The sequence below is a fragment of the Impatiens glandulifera genome, chromosome 2, assembly GCF_907164915.1.
Source record: "Impatiens glandulifera chromosome 2, dImpGla2.1, whole genome shotgun sequence".
Taxonomy (NCBI): domain Eukaryota; kingdom Viridiplantae; phylum Streptophyta; class Magnoliopsida; order Ericales; family Balsaminaceae; genus Impatiens; species Impatiens glandulifera.
Window position 1 is genome coordinate 38,604,074 of NC_061863.1, and position 6,000 is coordinate 38,610,073.

The window sequence follows — 6,000 nt, forward strand, 5'->3', positions numbered from 1 at the left end:
TTCTAACCGAACTGTACTAACTTACCTACACCGCTCTAATCTACTTAACTCTGTCCAAACCGAATCACCAGGTTACAAAAACTGACCCATCAATTTTCAAACCTTTATCATCCGAAACCGGTCTTGCCTATCATACTAGTGTGCTGCTTCAACCTAAAACAAACCCCTTCCGCGCTTGAACCTAGTTCAAGGGTTTGTGACAGTTTGTGTAGTATTGAAACCCCGGTGTTAATCTCTAACCGGATTAATCACCACCCTTTGAGTGAGACGCGTTAACCGGCCCAACCCCGGTCCTCCAGCCGCGACCTAGATCCTAACAATAGGTATCTGTTAGTGAACTCAGTTCCCTGATCACTTCTGATGCACACAATATTCAAAGATTTCTGATTCTTAATTCCTTTAAATATTCTAATTAAGTTTTCAGTAGTTTTATCTTTTGATGGTAAAAATGCCCATGTAAATCGAGAGAAATAATCAATAACAATTAGGGCAAATATCATTCCTCCTATACTTTTTTACAGGAATTGGACCAAACAGATCCATATGTAAAAGTTCTAGTCAACGGCTGGATTGTGATTTCCCTTTACTTTTGAACGATGATCTGCTCTATTTACCTAACTGGCAAGCAGTGCATATCTTGTCCTTTGAGAATTGACGTTTAGGAAAACCAATAACTAAATTGTTTGAGCAAATGTTGTTAATGGTTTTGAAATTTAAATGGTTCAAACGTTTATGCCATAACCATTTCTGGTCATTCTTGGCAATCATGCACATAGGATCAGAAGACTCTTTTTGCCAATTCATTTTGTATGAGTTTCATACTCTACTACCAGTTAACAAAGTATTTCCATATTGGTCCTTAACTAGACATGAGTGAGTTTGAAAATCAACTAACAAACCATTATCACATAACTGACTAATACTAATCAAATTATAGCATAGATTGTCTACAAGTAGCACGTCATTAATGTTTACGTTACCATGGATAATCTTACCATTGCCCATGGTCTTACCCTTTTTGTTGTCACCAAAGGTAATCTTAGTTCCAGAGCAATCTGATATATCAGTAAGAAGTCGTATGTTTCCTATCATATGCCTAGAACATCCGCTATCAAGATACCATACAGATTCCTCTAGCCCTTCGTTTATTTGTACCTACATAGATAAATATTTACAATCTTTTGGTACCCACATTCAATTGGGTCCTTGGTCAATCAATCCCTTAGGATCCATATTTGAGTTATTCTGATGGATTTCTCATTTTGTGCTGTAATTAATGCGTATGTCTTTGACTTAGGAGACGACTTTCTGCCAGCCACTGATCCCTTAGATTTTGAAGAAGACTTTTGTTGGTCAACTTATTTTGACTGAGTGTTGAAATAATTTAACCATTGAGATTTTGATGATGAAATGACTTGTGAGTTTTGATGCAGGTGTATTGAAATCATATTTCATAAGACTTGGCTCTAATGAGGGTCACTAGACCGATTTTAGCATCAGATGCAAAGAATTAGACGTGCAGTCTAACTCAGCAGAGTTAGACGTGCAGTCTAATGAATGCACATAATTAGATGTGTAATCTAACTCAGCGGAGTTAGACGTGCAGTCTACTAGATCAAAGAATTAGACGTGCAATCTAACTCAACGGAATTAGACGTGCAGTCTAATGAATCTCGGAATTAGACGTGCATTCTAATGAATCTCAGAATTAGACGTGCAGTCTAATGAATCTCGGAATTAGACGTGCAGTCTAACTCAGCGGAGTTAGACGTGTAGTCTAATATATTTGGAATTAGACGTCCAGTCTAACTAAACGGAGTTAGACGTGCAGTCTATTGGAATGAGAAAATTAAACGTCTAGTCTAATGTATACGGAATTAGACGTGCAGTCTAACTTAGTGGAGTTAGACGTGCAATATAATATATGCGGAATTAGACGTGCAGTCTAACTCAGTGGAGTTAGACGTGCAGTCTAATGGATTGTGAAAGTTAGACGCAAGTCTATCTCCTTTAGACAAGTCTGAGGTAGAATCGGAATTAGACGTGCAGTCTAACTCAGAGGAATTAGACGTGCAGTCTAATGGTTATTGAACATTTAGACGTGTAGTCTAATTGGTTAAAGTTAGACGTTAGTTTAACTCCTTCAGACAAGTCTGAGGTAGAACCAGACATTAGACGTGCAGTCTAACTTAGTGGAGTTAGACGTGCAGTCTAATAGTTATTGAACATTTAGATGTGTAGTCTAATTGGTGAAAGTTAGACGTGAGTCTAACTCCTTCAGACAAGTCTGAGGTAGAACCGGAATTAGACGTGCAGTCTAACTCAGTGGAGTTAGACGTGCAGTCTAACTCAGTGGAGTTAGACGTGCAGTCTAATGGTTATTGAACATTTAGACGTGTAGTCTAATTGGTGAAAGTTAGACGTGAGTCTAACTCCTTCAGACAAGTCTGAGGTAGAACCAGAATTAGACGTACAGTCTAACTCAGTGGAGTTAGACGTGCAGTCTAATGGTTATTGAACATTTAGACGTGTAGTCTAATTGGTGAAAGTTAGACGTGAGTATTACTCCTTCAGATTAGTCTGAAGTGACTGTAATTAGACGTAAGTCTAATTCTATTAGACCAGGTGGTCTAATGGACTCTGTTATTAGACGGCGATGTTTAATTTCATTAGACTGGTTTTCACAATCCGTCTAATTGAAATACGTCTAATGCTCAGCTTAAGTAGTATGCTTGAAGCTAGCACCCGCCTACCCACGTGCTATAGATGTACCCTACTCCTACTTCACTTTCTAGTGAAGATCAGTACAACATCTATATGTAACCAACCAACGAATGCCACGTAAGAGAATTTTCCTCATATTACTTGTTTTGCAGGTACATCTCTAATGGAATATTCGACGCACTACCAGTGGTGTACGTCCACAATCCTTCTGCTCAGAACCTGCTGTGTACAATAGAGGCTTTCCAATGGAAGAGTTCCACGTATCATTCTAAAATATTCGACCGTTAGCCCTGCTCAGTATTTATCAGATCCTAAGGACAACGGACGAAGCACTACTTGTTTTTTGACAATTAGCCTTACTATGAAGCTGCTTTCTGATTGTACTGTGTGTGAATCAAAAGAGAGATAGAATCAAAAACATCTTTAGCTGAGTGATATTCTTCATATTGTATATTGAACAAAGTGTGTTCTGTTCAATAGTGAGCTAAGTGTGTGTAAACTTTATTTGATTCGAATCATATTATAGTGAATCCTTCCGGTTGTTGGAAAATGGGTGACGTAGGAGAGTATCTCCGAATATCCATAAACAAACTGTTGTGTTCTTCTTTTTTGTCATCTTTTCATCTTTCATCTTGAGCTTCAAACCCAAGTAAACAATTCCTCCTTGAATCTGTTTCAAGTGTTTACAAGTGTTTGCGTAGAATAGAAAGTGAATTAAATCCCTAATAGGATTTCGTTCAAACTGTTTTTCATAAGCCTTCATCAATAGCCAGACCCCCGTCTCTATCGATAAATCTGATCCTATCAATTGGTATCAGAGCCCTGTTTCTATTCTCAAGCTTTTCCTGAAATATGTCGACCATAACCAAATATGCTAGTGCTACAGACATTCCAACTTTCTCTCGAGAAAACTACATTGTTTGGAAGAAAATAGTTCGTTCTCATCTTTATTTTCTTCATGACAACATGTGGAGCGTTGTCACAGAAGGTCCTATCAAGATTGATAAGGAGAAGGCTGACTGGACCGCTGATGAAAAGAGGCAGAACAACCTCAATAACATGGCTCTTGATGTTCTGTACAGATCTCTCGATGACAACATGTTTAACTACATTATCGAATACGATACTGCCAAAGAGGTCTGGGACAGACTCACCCAACTGTGTGAGGGCAACGAGCAAACCAAGGAAAACAAGATCATGGTTACCACTCAACAGTTTGACAACTTCAAGATGCGTCCTGGTGAAACAATGAACGATTTCGACACCAGATTCAGTAAGATCGTTTCCTCGCTGTCTATCCTTAGCAAAACCTATAGCAACCGAGAGCTTGCTATCAAGGTCATGCATGCTCTTCCAAGGGAATATGACATAAGGACAATGGCGATGAGAGAATCCAATGATCTTAACAAGATCTCTCTCTTTGATCTCTTTACTGATCTCAAGGCATATGAGTTTGAGCTGAACTGTAGGATGGAAGAAGATCAACCCACATCTGTTATCATTGCCAAGGCACTAGTGACTGCTGAAGAGCCACCAACCTCTTCGGATGTGAAGATGGCAGCTCAACAGCTAAGCAGCGATGCCATTTCTCTCTTTGTGAAGAAGTTTAGCGACTTCATGAAGAAGAGCAACTCTAACTCAAACTCTTCAAATTCTAATGACAATAAAAAATCTAAAGCTAATGTTACTTGTTTTAACTGTGGTATTAAAGGTCATTATGCATGGAATGCCGGAAGCCGAAACGTGAAGATGCCAAGGATGATGGAAAAGAGCTGAAGGCTCTTATGGCAAGTGACGTGAAGAATAGAGGAAGAAGCTGTGGTTCCTACTTTTCATCCAGTGAAAGTGATGAAGAAGAGGTGGCCTGCTTTATGGCAAGAGAAGATGAAGAAAGAACTTAGGAGACTGAGGTGATGCAAGAGGACTGCATAAAGGAAGCAAGAAGAATACTCTTTTGAGTACACAGTCTGGAAGATCAACAATGGCCTTTTCCATTCTAGTGGATTTTCCATCAGTGTACACTTTCGATCAACCGGAAGTGGTAGATATGTTTAGAACCCTAGAGTATTCTAGGTTGAGGAAGTATCTCGGTGGTCCGTTCATATTCTATGAGAAAGAAGTTCGCGAATTCTTCAAATCTGCAACTATGGTGGGTGAATCCATCGTAGCAACCGTCAACGGCGTGGAGTTTTCTTTCGATGAAACCGTATATGCGGAGTTCTTTGAACTTCCGATGGAGGGGCACACTTTCGACTTGATTCTTTCATCAGAAGTCATGCAAGAGATGAAGAAGACATTTTATGTTGATGGTTCAATGATCCATGTTAATGGAAATAAGAAGGTTCTCAAACCCCACTTTATTTTGCTGAACGATGTGGTAGCAAAAGCGCTACAAGGGAAATCTGGCTCTTTCCATCTCTATAGTCAAGACCGTTTTGACTATATGTGCGTTATTTCAAACGGAATCCAGGTAAACTGGGCATCTACCCTATTCCAGAACCTCTGCTTTTCGATCGGTCAATCAAACAAGGAAAGCATAACGTATGCGGCTCAACTGAGTCGATTGATGGAGCATTTGGGGGTTCCCGTGGGTGAACCAGAGCAAATCAATTCTCCAAGGGTATTCTCTGCCCTTACAGTCGCTAGTACCCTGATAAGGATGAAGATCAACATAGAATGTGCCTCTGGTGCATCTAGTTATCAAACAGGTGGCAAGCCCACTACCAGATCCAAACAACCGTCTACTTCGGTTATGTCAACAGGGGATAAAAAGATCGAAAACAGTGAATGAATCGGAGGCCAGTTCCTCCAGTCTGAAAAGTTAGACCAAGAAGGACTCTGAATCAGTCGATTCAAGGTTAAGGTAAAGTCCAAGCGTACTTGCTGCAACTCCTATGTCCTCTCTATCTACTCCATCAACTATTTTGAGAAAGCCTTCGAGATTCAGTGTCTCAAAGGAAAAGAAGACGAAGGCGACCCGCGCGTCTAAATCATTGAAGGTAACATCTTCTAAATCTTTGGCCGCTGTGCCTAAGTTTGATGTTCCTGTAGTGGAAGAAGATGAATCTATTTTTTCTCCCTAAAGAGAATCTGCTGAAGGGCCCGTTGTTGAGTCAGCTGGTCCAAATGATGAAAATGCTAACAGGACTGTGTCTCCTGTTGTTCAACCTGTTCAAGTAGCCGTCGGTGCTACAGAAAGTGCTCAACCAGAACAAGGTGTTGTTCTCACCCTTATTGCTGGTGAATCTGTTGTAAAAGAATCTTTAGAAACGGATT